Source organism: Echiichthys vipera, assembly GCF_963691815.1.
Source record: "Echiichthys vipera genome assembly, chromosome: 8".
NCBI classification, from domain to species: Eukaryota; Metazoa; Chordata; class Actinopteri; order Perciformes; family Trachinidae; genus Echiichthys; species Echiichthys vipera.
Genome location: NC_139833.1, coordinates 14,394,733 through 14,409,923, shown reverse-complemented (window position 1 = coordinate 14,409,923; position 15,191 = coordinate 14,394,733). Strand labels below are relative to the sequence as shown.

Sequence of the window (15,191 nt, the reverse complement as noted above, 5' to 3'; positions counted from 1 at the left end):
GAAATCAGGAAGTACTTTTAACTATTTAGTGGGAAAATTTCCCCCTAAAATGTAGCAGAGTAGAAGTATAAAGTAGCATGAAAAGGAAATACTGAACACATTAAAACTGTAGCTGACTCATTAACAGAGTTACTGTTTTTGCTCTAGCGTAAAGACAATAGGATGACAATAGCGGATTGTCAGTTGAGCTCCCCCTCGGCCCTCAGGCTTTACATTTCTAACAGATAGACCATCAGTTTAGACTGTCTCCTTCTGCAGCAGACACACCCTCCATCAGTTCCTCACATTTTACACCATTCAACACCCCAACACAGACCCACTTTTCTTTGAAGTTTGAGGTAATTATGTTTGTTACATCATCTCTTGTCTGGCTCTTGGTTCCCTGAACCCATTTGTGACAATATATGGATACAAAAGTATACAGGAGGAAGTATTACCAGTGCTATACCTTCAAAGAAGCAGGCAACTGGTCAACTGTGCAGCTAGTATTTTGGGTTGTCATTGTAATTTTCCTGAGGCAATGTAGTACTGTGCATGTAGAGAAAACCAGCCAAACCTGTTGTTGAAAAAATATTTACACTCATCAACAAATAGGAATTGTCTGTGGGCTTAATGTATCCAACTATTCCCGAATTTTGTAAGGTTTTTGAAAGGTATGATTTTTTTAAAGGTAGTGTCAGATCATTATTTCAAATAATATGAAATGAAATCGATAAAAAACAATGATTAAATGAAACCTGAGATGTTATAATCCAAGTGTATATGGATGACCGTGGGGCCTATGTCAATATTAGACTGTGGAGACAAAAGAGCTTAAAGCTTATGCTTGACGTGAGCACACAGAAAAGTGAAATGCTCGCCTTAATATCAGGAAGTACGCAGTCTGTGATCTAATTTAAGATCACTGGAGATATGCTAGCGTCTTTAAGTTGTCTGCATTCTTACTTATTCTTATATTAGTCGTTATCTTTTATTATAGAAAATGTTTGCTGACTGAATATGTAAACATTGTGGTATACTATTTCAATGCTTTAATGTATGTTTTAGTAAAAAAGAGCATGTCATAACTATGAACACGGATGGGCAAAGAAAAAGGAGAAACCAAACTGGAGACGTGAGTCCTCGTTTCACTGCCCCTTACGGTTTGGGAGAATATTGGTTTGCTTCATAAAAATCCGCACAAAGTGTAAAAGATTCAGATGTTTCCTCGCCACAAGTTCACGTAAGCTCATGTCTGACACTGGGGCTTCACACTTTTGAGACTCCATGTGACGATCCAGCTTACCAATGAAAGATAACAAGGTTTACAAGGTACAGGGAAGAAGAGGGGTATGACAAACCCCAGGGTTCTCACATTTAGCCGTACTTGTCATTTATTTATTTTTAAATAAGCGGTTATTGTGTTGTTTGTTGGTTAGTGTTTGTTTTGTTGAGCGTATTAAAAAAAAAAAAAAAAAACAGGATACACAGGAAGTAAGAAAACCTATAGTACTAGGTACTAAGTGTAAGTATTATTAGGTCGGTAGCTAGGTAGGTTTTAATAAGCAAATGCTTCTTCCCACTCCTTTAAAACATACAAAGGGTTTTAACGACAAATGCTTTAAGTGTAATTTATTTTTCACATTTAACATGTGACAAGTCACATATGACTGGCTGGGAACCGGAGGGTCGCCGGTTCAAGTCCCTGTCTGGACCATGAATGGAGCATGGAGTGGTGGCTGGAGAGGTGCCAGTTTATCTTCTGGTGCTGTTGAGCAAGGCACTGAACCCCCAACTGCTAGGGGCGCTGGTCACTGGCAGCCCCCACGCTCTAACATCTTTCCATTAATTGCATGTAAATAGGTCCTGTCTGTGCATGTGTGTGTATTTCGGGCCTGTGTGTGTAACATGAATAATAATATTAAAGGGGAAAAATCGAATTTCCCCTTGCGGGACTAATAAAGGAATTCTTCTTCTTCTTCTTCTTCTTCTTCAGTGCTGAGCCGACTAAGAGGTAGAGTATATGGCTGATATCAGTGGGAGTGATGATAACAGCTGATGACGCCCATCCAATGGGTTGATAACGTTCAAAGCAGGTGATACAGTTTTGTGAAGAATCCTCTCCCGTTAATCATCTTACACCCCCTCATATTTATATTTTGACCCTCTAGAGGGTCCAAGATAAATATCTTGTCCAGTGGTTTCCATGTTGGAAACCACTGGACTAGAATACCTGATATAAAGTAAATAAAACCGGCTCCACTTTAAAGGATTACAACAGAAACATGCGTGGATCCAGTATCAACAATAATAATCAGTTGTTGTTCTGCACAGTTAGTATTTTTGAATGAAGGACATACACTGGAGATCAAAATTAGAGAACAAAGTATTAATACTTGACTCACTGTAAATTTTAACAAGTTGAGTTTACTTAAAGAAATTTAGGAAACCGATTACCTTGGGAAAAGTAAGTAAACAAACTTAATTGTGTGAAGTACTGTAAAATTATTATATTTAAGTGAGCTTTACGTTGTTTTGAAGTTGTGAGAACTTAATGTATCTTACTATAGTTAAATTCAAATCAAGCTGTTACAACTCAAATACTTTGAGTCATATTAACTTAGTATATTCTGCCAAAACAAGTGGGCATCACTTGAAATTTGTACTACACTTTACTTGAGGTATCTTAGTGTAATCCACTTCAATAAAGTTGACAGGAACTCAATAAAGATGAGTCACATTAAGTTAATATTACTGTGCCATATTAAGTGGACAGTACTTAAATTTAAATAAATGCACTTAACATACCTTAGTTAAGCTAACTTTAAAATAAGGATTCACAAAATGGCATTATGAAAATGTTTTTTTTTTTATTTCAGTATTTGTAAACAACAATAAGAACAATCAACATGCTGTTCATTCTGAAACTTCTCTAGACAGAGACCATTCAAACGTCAAGTTTGGCTGAACAATTTACAGGTGATAGATGGAAAGTCAGACCATCGCTTTAGCACCACATACACTTTAAACTTTTTAAATGGGGTTTACCTAATTTGACCTTTATCAAAACATTACATATACTGTACTGTAATTACATATGGCGATTTTTGCTAATACTGCGATTAATTGTTGAGCCTTACTCCAAACCCTTCTGTTAGCAGAAAACCAGGCCAGTCAATGCAGGGGAGAGAAAACGGAGAATAAATGATGCTAACCAGTTAGAGGCTAATCCTTCTTTGCCGTTTGCTGAATAATTCCTGCTAAATTATGTCTTTCTCTAAATTATTTCTTCAATATTATGTGTTTGTGAGAGAGACTGAGTATAAGAGCATGCATGTGTGCGAGTGAGTGTGTGTGTGTGTGAGTGAGACAGAAAGCGTATGTCAGTATGAGTGAAAATCAGTATGTGATGTATGACAGAATGAGTGAGACTTAAGAGTGAGAATGAGTGTGAGTGAGGTGTAATGATTGGTCTGGATGTAAGCTAACAGAAGGCTCTTGATTCACAATGGACACTTTCCTGAATGTCTCACAACAACAAACAGACTTTGCAACATTTAGTCTGTAAAAGTTTAAAACCTGAGTAAAACCCGATAATTAAAACTGTATTACATAGAACTGCACTTATACACACATCTTCAAAGCAGCTTAATTAAGTCAGCTCTTTAACAACTTTGATATATTCAACCTGTGTTACAGAGGCACACTACATTTTAATACTAAACATCACAAAATGTACGCCCTATATAACAGTTTTAACTCACTGGAAATTACATAACACCTGCACTGATGGCAGGGTCATGTGACCTGCATAAGGATGTCTTCTGCTGCCTTTAAACAAAACAGCAAACAAATACAACAAGCAGGTATCTCAACAGATACTTACAGGTTTACTTTTGGTCTCTATTAACCTTTTTTTTATACTGTGGGCTCCCCAAGTACCTGCTCCCTTTCTGAAATTATGAGGTAGCAGTAACTTAACACCCATAACGTAATACTGAACCAGATCAGTACGGAATGAAATGAGGCTGAACCAAAAAAACAAACAAAATCAAAACACTGCCATTCTTTTGACAGTTACTGTGACGATTATACATTTTTGTTAGAGGGAACACTGTGTTGTGTATTAAACATCTTTTGTTATTTCTTTAAAAAAACAACATTGATACCTCTGCAGCTCCACAAAAAGAGGCTTTCACGGTTTCATTATCAAAACATTAAAAAAAATGCAAGTGAAACATAATATTCAGTACAATAAAAATAAAAGTACGAAGTATTCAATAATGTTTTGTTTCAGCCCCATCAAACCAACACTCATTCACACACCACACTTATGTAGACAACTAGTATAGCTATCCCTAGCCACAACATCTAGCCCGAAAGAGCATTTTTTAATGTTTGCAGTCTTGGGCTGAGCTTTTGAGGTCCGAGGTTCAACAATATCTTCTGGATGAACTCAAATGTGTTCTTCATACCTTTGGGGTAATCCAGATGGAGTGCATATATTAAGCCGAACAGAAGACAAAGTGCTTGAGAGGTTGTGGGAATCTCATCCATGATGATGTTTCCTTCAAGGATGATTGCAATGCTGTTAATCACTGGTGGCGTGTCCTCAGTCATGACTCTGAGAACCCCAACAGGCACCTGGGTGAAGTCATCTGTAGTGTTCGAATCCTTCATTAAAAATAAAAGAACACAAATAAATTCAGGTAGGATGCTAAGACTCACAGTTATAGTGTGTTCACTTTGATGATTAAAGTGTCTGCACAAAATCACATAGAACAAACCACAACTCTGGAATACTGTCTTAGAGAGCTCTTTAGATTATAAGCAGGTAGAAATGGCTGCATTTCAGTACTAAACCTGCACAAAAAGCATTAAAAAAACAGATTTGGCTCAAACTTTGCATGCATTGAAAATCATTTTAAACATAAATGTGTAGTTGCAATTTAGTGATATAACCCTCTAAACCAAATTTTATATCAGGAGAAATGGAAATAAAACATTTTCACCATAGACTAAGATGGAAAATTGCTTTCCTTGAGCATCACATGTGAGACATCAAATTTGTTTGTAACTCCCAACTGATTAAAAATATGTCACTTGTTAAATGTTGTGACATCCCCATTTAAATATGTTTTGTTTGCAAAGTGTGAGTACAGGCTATAATACCTAACTTGATCTCAGTTTGGGGGATATTGCTATATAGAATGCTGTTTTTTCTGAAATGAACCGAACCTGAGGTCTGATGACGTCCTAAAATGTGCACTGTACGATGATCATATCATTACCATCATAAATGTACTTACTCGGCAACTGAGGAAGAATTCGCCTGACTTATCACCAAGAAACAGGGGCAGACATTGCAGGACAGCAGTGCGTGTTGTGGTGATGTCACTCGTCTCATGGAAAAAATGACAAAAAACAATAAGCAGAAGACTATATGAAAGCAAACTTATTTGGGAAAAAATGTCTGTGGATGAATATGTGCTCAAGTTACAATGTTAAATTTTAAAGAATTACTTGTACTGTAGTAGCAGCTGTAGGCCTAGTTGAAGCTTGCAAGCACTCTACCATAAGGTGGTAATGATTAAGAAACTGAAACAACACTTACTTGTGTATTGATTGGCTGGAGGAGGCGATCAAGTGATTGACCGACAACTCCTTTTTTGGATTTGAAGAGGTCAATGAGACGAGTGGTATGGTGGTCTAGAGCTTCGTAGAAGTCTTTCTTGAGGTTCTTACTAGCGACTCTGTAGAACTCGGCAAACACCTTAAGAAACAATAAAACACAGTCAAATAGGGTTAGGTAGCTAAATAAGGTCCTTTGGATGTCATATACAATACATTTCTCAAAAAGTAATGACCAGATTTACTCAATGATAAATCAATTAATCATTCAAATAATGAAACAGAGTAATCTATAATGAAAATAATTATTACTTGTGGTGTGGTTCAGTGTAGTGCAGTGTCAGTGGGACATACCTGACTTTCTGTGAACAGCGCAGGCCAGCGTTCCATCATCCTTTTAACTGGAGGCTGTTCTTCCACGATTTCTTTACGTCGCAAAGAAAATGTCTGGTTCATCATTTTCTTCACATCAGCTGAGTCCGGAAGCCTTTTGATTGCTTCACTTTCAGGCTGTCTTCTAACAGACTCAAGAGTATCTGCATTTTCACCATCAGGAAAATTTGGCAAGAAATTTGTCTCACTTCTTTTTGCTCTTTTTATGTTACTACATGATGGCGCTCCTTCAGGGAAATCCCTATTCCTCTTGTTGCCATTCACCGTGACATCGGCCATTCCAGATCTCCTCATTTTTGTACGGAAATTCCCCATCTTAAACCTAATGCTATTTTTCCATCCACAGTATCCAGTGGGTGATCCAGCTTCTTTCAGACAGGGATGTTTTGCAATCAGTGCAGAGGCCACTTCTTGACAGTTTTCCTCTGTGGGGTATGCTGTGTATTTGTACATTGTCTCTGCAAGTCTTTCTAAGATCACATGTTTCATGTCCCGAGAAACATCCATCCGAGTTCCATCCTTCATGTAGGCAAGGTCTCCCTGTCTCAGTCGGAAATTTACATCCACAGAGAATTCTGGAATATCAAATGCAGACGGCCAAGGATCCGGCCTCATCAACTGAGATTTTTCTTCACTTGTATACAGTATCTCTGTATCAGATGTGCTCGGTGAAGACAGTATGCTAGAGACTAAGGAGAGGGACTCAAGACTTATAATTTTCAGCGTGGCTCGATCTGGCAGTTCTGACACATCTGTCAGATTGCAGAGGGCGTTGTTAAACAGTGGGTCTTCAAACTGTAGTTTGAAATCATATGGTAGTGCCAGTTTAACTTTCAAGTGTTCCAAAAGAGACTCAAGGTTGTCTGGTTTCTGATCAAGACTGATTCTTCTAATGTCACAATCAGTGACGATGACTCTGATTGGCCACTTCTGTTCCATAGTCCTACAAAGAAGAGAGCCATAAAAGTTAGTGCGGCTAGCATAATATGTAATGTTTCAAAGAAACAAACAACGTGCCTCTGACTCGGTATGCCGACAAAGGAAAAACATCATTGAACTCAGTCAACTGAGAGGCAACCAAGCCTGCGCTGCTTTGTGTCAATTCATAGGCACGAAGATGCTCATGATACCATGCAATCATTGGTTTGCACAAGAAAACAATGTCTGTATTAATCACTAGCACTTGCTTAATCTGTCTGAATCCTGGAAGCCCTCCACATGAACCTACAGAAACCACCATATCTGCAGCATAGTTCATTCCATCAATATTGACAGACACAGCTGACAGGACTGTGTTTTGGAGACCACATCTTTGGTGCAAAATGTCTTGAATGTTCCCTGGGAGGGAAGAAATCATTATGCTCTTGACTTTGTTTGCTTGGAGTGCTGGTTTAAAAAATGAAGCACAATCCAAATGGTACGCCATCATCTTTTGATGTTGCCTTGCCAAAGTTAGGGGAACATTTTTGAAGTTCTGAGTTTCATGGATGACTTTTTTGAAGAACTTGTGCTTCCCTTTCGAATCTCATTGTCCACATGTCTATGAGAGGGCCAAAGACTTTTGTCAAGTGGGGATAATGCTCGATATAGTGATGCTTTGGACGGAGTCTGCAAGCTGGAAAAGCATTCAGTAGTAACTCTCTGTGCTCTGACAATTTAGACTCTAAATAGAACAAAGACTCATCTGTGAATCTTGGAGACACAACCAATTCAAGCACATCTTTTAAGACCATGAGCACCTCCCATGTCTCATCTCCCTCAGGAACAAGATGCCCAATCATTAAGGGAAGCAGTCTGATTAGACACCAGTTTTCATGGCCATTCCCTCCTATTGTCTTCCTTGAGGCAAATGTCTTTGGAACTGGTTGAGGTTTGTCAGTTTTGTCAGAAAAGAAATATGGGAATTCTTTGATGGCCTGATTTAGTGTCTCAAGAGAGATGTATTTCTTTTTTTATCAGATCTTGAATGCACAGGTGCAATTCAAATGGGACCACTCCCTCCAAAAAATCATGAAGAATATCTGGAGGAAATCCATCTACAGCATGAAAATATTTCAAGTTTTCACCAAGCACACATCCACCTTTGACTCCATAATGTGCTACTTTAGATGGGTCCTGCTTGACTTCCTGAACCTGTCTGTCATGGGCATCTTTGGTTCTCAGCATGTAATAACCTGAGTTGACATTTTTTGTTTGGATTTCTTCTCGTGTGGCCATACAAAACCTGCACATTCGCTGCACAACAAAGCTCTCTTGAAATCCCGCCAATGCATGGGCAGCCAAGTTATCTGCTGCAACATACAGCACAGTCCCCTTAATGCTTGCTCCCAACTTTTCAACATAAACTCCATTCTCCTCAAGTGATGCTAGGTCTTCAATAAGTGGACGTAGGACTTCATAATACCCCTTCTCCTTAACGGTGTTTACCTTGCATAAAACAGCCAACTGTATGGCATGAAGGGATGATCGGTACTTTGGGTGTAGATTGGCAAGAACCCAATATACTGCACACAATTTATGCTTCTTCTTAGATGTTCCGAGTGGGTTTGCAACCTCAAAGTCATCAATATACAACCCCAGGGTGATTCTGAATTCGTCTTCTGATAAAATGGCATTTTCACTAAAGTGAGAACCATCCCTATAGTTACTATATCCACTTCCTTTAGAGCTGCTGGTGGTGAGAACCTTGTCTAAAACATCGTCTTTGCTCAACAGTGCCTGAAGCATTTTAATCAATGGAATGTAAACTATATTTTGACCCTGCTTGTCAGTGACAAACTCCACAGGTTCCACGACAAGAAATTCTTTCGCTATGTAAGTTGCTCTCCTATTGGAAGTTGAAAGTGAGCCTCCAGCTGATGTGTGTTTCAAAAATACATTTGTGTCAGTCAATGCACAGACTACCTCCTTAACAACAGCATTATCAATATCAGGATAATGGCGTCTGAGTATCTCCTCAACCACAGAAAACATCAGGGGTTCTGAAAGTTGAAATACCTGTCGTATTTGCTGGATGATTTCTTGGAGAGCACTTTCAGATATGTTCAGTATTGTCTGCATTTTCAGGAAAAGTGAGGCTAAATTATGCTCAAGTTGAGAGTTGAGGTCATTGACATCAACACCAACATCTGTCAGATCCTCTTCTTCTAAACTAGTGACATCTTCAGCTGGGACTGGTTCAGCTGGGACAGAGGTGCTCTCCTCAGTGTCACAGAGCTGCACAGCTATTCCTGGTTTGAACTGAAGACTAGATGCAGAATACTTCGGGTCATGATTCCTATTTTTGTGTGTATTAAAAGTAGAGTAGACATTTGTCTCAAAGTCACAGTCCAGATAGGGGCACTGCACTTTCTGCATCAACTTCAGATGCTTGCGTAAATGAGTAAAAAATTCATTTTCACTGCAAGGTTCGTTAAACTCACACACTTGACAATTAAATGTTTGCACATAATCTTTTTCACTGACCACCTGTGAGTGAAATCTGGATACATGAACCTTCAGGGCATTAAATTATTTGAAAGTGCAAATACACTGCTGATAAAGACATGGTATTGGGGAGGTTCTTGTGAAGCCACCATGCTTTAATCTATAATGCTTTAATAGCTGGCCTCTTTTTGGAGTGACAAAAGTGCAGAACTTACACGTCCACTGCATCCCTCTTCCAGTAGACACTTGAAAGATGGGTAAGATGGTTATCTGGTACCCTGGTGGCCAACACAGTCTTGGTGACTGAGGGAACCTTTTTTCTAACTGCCAACAACTTCACTGCCAGAGACACCACCTAAGGTACACTATATGGAGAGAAAAAAATAAATGTAAAAAAATGTATTAAATAGTACAATTTTAAAAAGTCATTTTTAACAGCCATGTGTATTCACATATCCTTCATATCTAAGCAAGATTAAATGATGAACAGATTAATATTATTTCAATAATGTTTACAATGTTGTGTATTAAAACAGATGACAGGTACTATGAAAAACTCCTTCCAACAAAATGTATTACTTAAGCATTATTAATCTGACCTGCATTTTGAATTTCTTTATGAAAGCGGTGCCCACCTTGTCTCCTTTTCTTCTGTGTTGGTTTGTTGGTTTTAGTATGTATCAGGGTCTCATACCACCTGCATGAAATAAACAAAACTGGGTAAAATCACTAGTCAGTGCCAAGTGACACCATTAATCAAAAACAATGTAGTTATTCAAAGAGAGTCAAACTATGTTTTATCTAGGTGTATTCAACATATCCGTGTCCATAATTTCATTTGAATGTGCCCCCCCCGCACCCACCCACATAACGCTTCTCTCCCACCACAGCCCGTTAAGCTAAGCTAATTAGCTAACTCACAAACAACAGCAGCTAACAGACAGGACTCGGCGGAGACATGTTACATATTAGCACTACACTGGGGCTCAAGGCCGAGTCAAAGTACTTTTATTCAGATTCGCTCATGTTGAGCTGCTACTAACGTCTGCTCTGTGAACGCCCGGGCAGACACACACATAGGCTAACATGCCAACAAGAAGTCGAAGAATGGGCTTTAGTCCAACAACTCTCATTCCAAACATTAAATCATATTGACAAGATTACGAACAAAAGCTTTACACTTACCGAAACCACCGTAAGAGCCAACGTTCCGTGAGAGCACCGGGGCCGTGTGCATGGCTGGCTTTGACCGCTTGCTTGAGTTTAGATGCGCGCTAACCGGAAATGGACATGCGCACTGGGTGTAACTGACGTCTCATACCACAAACCATGCTACTCACTCAGAAAAATCCAGTTCATATTACTTAATGAAACAAGTATGCAGTTAAAAAGTGCAGAAAACTCGGTGTAAGAAAGTAAACTTTAAAAACTAGCATGTATTAAGTTAAATGCACTATTTATTCTTAAGTCAGGACATTGTTTGCATTTACAGTGCTTATTCTCAAATACTGTTATTTTGTATCGCTCATAATTTGATAGAATATCCGCTGTGGCTATAACACTTCTGTACTAGCATGTTTTTTGGCACTTCAACAAAAACCTTTATTTTGTGAAAAACACAGTGAGCAAAACTAGAGAACAGTAACCGTTGTGTCAGAAAAGAAGATGTAAACAATGTTTTCTTAGGGCTATAGGATTAAAAAATGAATAAGAAGTGTAGAGGACGTTGCTTTGAATGACTTCAGCACATCTGCGCCCACATGACATCGTTTTTCTCACACTGCTCTAGTTTGATCTTGGTCCGTTGTTCTTCTTCTTCAGTCACTTCCACAGTTCAGTAACTGTAGTTGGTTTTTTAGACATTACTTTGTTCCCAAAGATTTTCCAAAAATTCTCTATGGGGTTTAGATCTCCAGTGTATACTTGTAATGAAGTTTTTTTTACATTATTGTATTGGTACTTTTACTTAATGTGTATTTTAATTAATAATGAAGTCATATACATGAGATTCATGAGGATACCAGAGGAGGATGGTATATAACATTAAAAATGCTTTAATATAATCTTGTAGCGGACTTCACCATAATCTTTAGATATATAAACAGAATGATTTGTCTGATGTTTTCCTTTTGCACTGACACTGACAATTGGACACTGGTTGGTTCCCTTTCTTACACTTGTTCTGTTGTCTTTAAACAGATAAAATAAACGACACACTTGTTGTGAAGTCGAAGATAGAAGTTGTTCGTCACCATTCACCTGCGACTTCTACAATCAATTGATTCTTCAGTACCCACTATCTTTATATCGTTATATTCGTACAGTATATCAACACAATCGTAATGCTATTTTATTATAATCTTATAAAATGAGATACTTTTTATCCATTTAATGTTTTTAAATGGTGTCCTTTCCCACGATTTAATTAAATACAGTGATGTTTTCATCTTGTGTGTTAGCAAAAGGCAAAATATTATGAGAGATCCTAGTTTAAAAAAACTCCAGGAATCAAATGATAATCAAAGAGAAAAGCATGCGTCAGTTAACAGGTGACAAAAGTGTGTGTGTGTGTGTGTGTGTGTGTGTGTGTAAGGGGTGTTGAATCATCACATTACTGTCATAATGTCGTCTCAGTGTGGGTCAAAGGTTCAGTCCGACGAGTCATCAGCAGTTATCCATTAACAGCACAACAAGACACACAGGTGTCACTGAACGGTTGTGTCGGTGTAATCCTTAAATGTCTTGGACTTAGAGTTGAGACATATAATTTGCATAGTGAAATACCTGTTGAACTCTGCCATTTTTGTTGATAAAGTACCATAAAGACAGACTTTTACCCTCCAGATAGTTTTAAACTATGTAACTTTTATGGACCGTGCTCTGTTTTCTCTTTATGTCGGTGTCCTGTCTCTCTGGAGAATGAAAGCCCATGTCTCAATGAGATTATATAAAGTATAAATAAGGTTAAATGAAAATACAAATATCATGTCACATTTTGGGATAAAAGCTGGACCCAAGTGCAGAACACAACCAAGGGAAGTGTGAAGTTTAACTCATTTACTGGAAGGTTTAAACATTGATCAACTGATGAGACTTCAGAGGGAAATGTTCTTTTTTTTTACTCCATTGAATGTATTTGACAAGTGTTGTAAATTACTTTCCTGACTAAGATTTTAAAAAATTTATAAAAAATAATTTATGATAAACGTGTAATTGATTAGACCTGTAGATCTAGTTGCTTTTTATTGTTATTATTATTAATAACAATAACAATAACAACAATAATAATAGTAGTAATAACCAGTAGGCCTAGTTGCTTTTTAATAATAATAATAATAATAATAATAGATTTTATTTTTGGGTGCCTTTCATGACACCCAAGATCACTTTACAATGTATAGATAGAAATATACTCAGCAGATAAAAACAGCAAAGCATGATTATAAAGAACAAGGCAAACAAAGACAAACATGTGTAAAAACAGTTACACTTTTAAGCTTTTAAGCTTTGACAGAAAACCGTCTCTTGTTGTTTGTCACCTGTCCGTGGGTTTTTAAGCAGTTAAGCACCAAAGAGCCGTTTTGTCCCTGAACTTCTCAGATGGTCAAAAGTCAAAAGTAATGAATTGACAAAATAGCACTTGTGACCCTCAGGAGCGGGCCCTTACTGTGTGTAAAATATAATATATCAATCAGGCCGAAATGGGTTTTCTCAGGAGGGTGGCTGGAGTCTCCCTTAGAGATAGGGTGAGAAGTTCAGCCATCCGTGAGGAGCTGGGAGTAGAGCCGCTGCTCCTTTGCGTTGAAAGGAGCCAGTTGAGGCGGTTTGGGCATCTAGTAAGGATCCCACTTGGGCGCCTCCCTAGGCAGGTGTTCCAGGCACGTCCAGCTGGGAGGAGGCCTCGGGGAAGACCCAGGACTAGGTGGAGAGATTATATCTCCACAATGGCCTGGGAACACCTCGGTATCCCCCAGTTAGAGCTGGTTAATGTGGCCCGGGAAAGGGAAGTTTGGGGTTCCCTGCTAAAGCTGCTGTCCCCGCTACCCGACCCCGGATAAGCGGCTGAAGATGAGATGAGATTTGTACAATTTTCTGCATACTGAGTGTGCTTTGATACTCTAAGTGTATTTGATGATAAGTCTGTACTTTTACTCCAGTGGGGGTTTTTAATCGAGGACTTTTAACAGAGTATTTTAAAAAGTTTTCTTATTTTTTCTTACTTAATAAAAGATCTGAGTACTTCTTGGATAAAATGAACCAAAAACAAAGACTCGAGAAACTACAGCCCTCAAAACCAAGACAGGATTAACGTGTTAGAGGACGCCCAGGGCAAAATACGAGCTGTTGGTTCCCCGATAAGAACCTTTTTAATTTGGGAGGAAACTCAAACAGAACGGGCTGTTTTCTTTGGGGCCACTGGATGGTGCTCTCCTCCTTCAAGATGACAAACACAGTTAAAAGACAATAAATGATCTAAATGTGAATAGAAGCATGAAACCAACACAGGACTGTAACATGCGAACACTTGTACGGTGAATTAAGGTATATTTACATTTTTCTTCATGATATTTTAAAATTAATAAACTAAAACTAGTGGAGTGGTCAAAACTATTTTTAAGAAATGTTTGATTTGGGACACAGACTTATGGGTGTAAATGAATGTATTTAACCGTAATTAAAGATGTTAAATAATGGGTTTGTTATCCATAAATATATCTTTGAGGTTATGCATTATGTGTGATCTTCTGATTTGGTTAATTTTCCCTGTTTGTTCACTCTCCCTTGGCCGTCCTGTCTCTTTCCTGGGTGTCATCCTGTTCTGCAAAATGAATTAGTTTCATGATGAGAACAAACTCATAGATCAGAAAGACCTACACCTACATACATTAAGGTTAACTGGGCCACTAGGCTTTATGTTGCTATAGGTTGCTTCATTGCTCACTTAATATTAGTCATATTCACATTATAGGTCATATTCGCATTACTATTGATATTATTATAGTTACTGGAAGTGTGTCTGTCTCTGTCTTTGTGTCCGTCTTTGTCTTCTCCGTCCATCTGTCCGTCTTTTCTTTCTTTCTCTCTCCTTTTCTTCCTCCCCAACCGGTCAAGACAGATGTCTGTCCTCCACAGAGCTGGTCTGTCCGACGTTCCTGCCTGTAACAGGGAAGGTTTTCATTGCTGGGTCTATGTAAATCATAAATAAGTCATAAAGTGCGGTATCTACCTAGTCTATAAACTGTCCTGAGATAACTTTTGTTATGATTTGGCACTATAAATAAAATTGAATTTAATTGATTTTAATTGAATTGAATTAACACACAAGGCCAACATATGCCTTTATTATTACTAATTTATCAGGATATTATTGACATAAAAATAATCTAAAGCCCACTTTACACAGCTCTGTTAACAGCCTTTTCACAACATTGATGTTTGGTGTTGTTATAAATGTGACTTTTTCACTTTTAATCAGGTTATTTATGACTACAGCTCTTTTAAAACAGACATGGGCACTGGGAAACAAGGTGTGAAGTATGCTTTGTTGACACATAAATTAAATTAACTCTTGAATGTGAAGTTTAAAGTGAAAATTATAAGATACAGAATCTTTACATCCATTGTGTTTTGGATGAATCGGCTTTTTAACGCTTGTGAATTAAAACAGACACGTCATTCACACGAGATCATTTTAAGCAGCCACTCACACCTCTTTCATTTACCCTTCAGCTCACATTGATGACAAAGATGCTGCTAAATCT

The 15,191-nt window shown here is 38.1% G+C and overlaps 1 long non-coding RNA gene across 1 annotated transcript; it reads right to left on the bottom strand.

Annotated features, from left to right (window-relative positions):
• Nucleotides 1-6,784: 6,784 nt before the first annotated feature.
• LOC310950918 lies at nucleotides 6,785-10,196 on the bottom strand. The gene is made up of 3 exons (XR_014593310.1): nucleotides 10,065-10,196; nucleotides 9,645-9,794; nucleotides 6,785-6,946 (listed from the first exon to the last, which is right to left on the bottom strand). It is a non-coding gene; the product is annotated as an uncharacterized lncRNA (long non-coding RNA).
• Nucleotides 10,197-15,191: the final 4,995 nt, after the last annotated feature.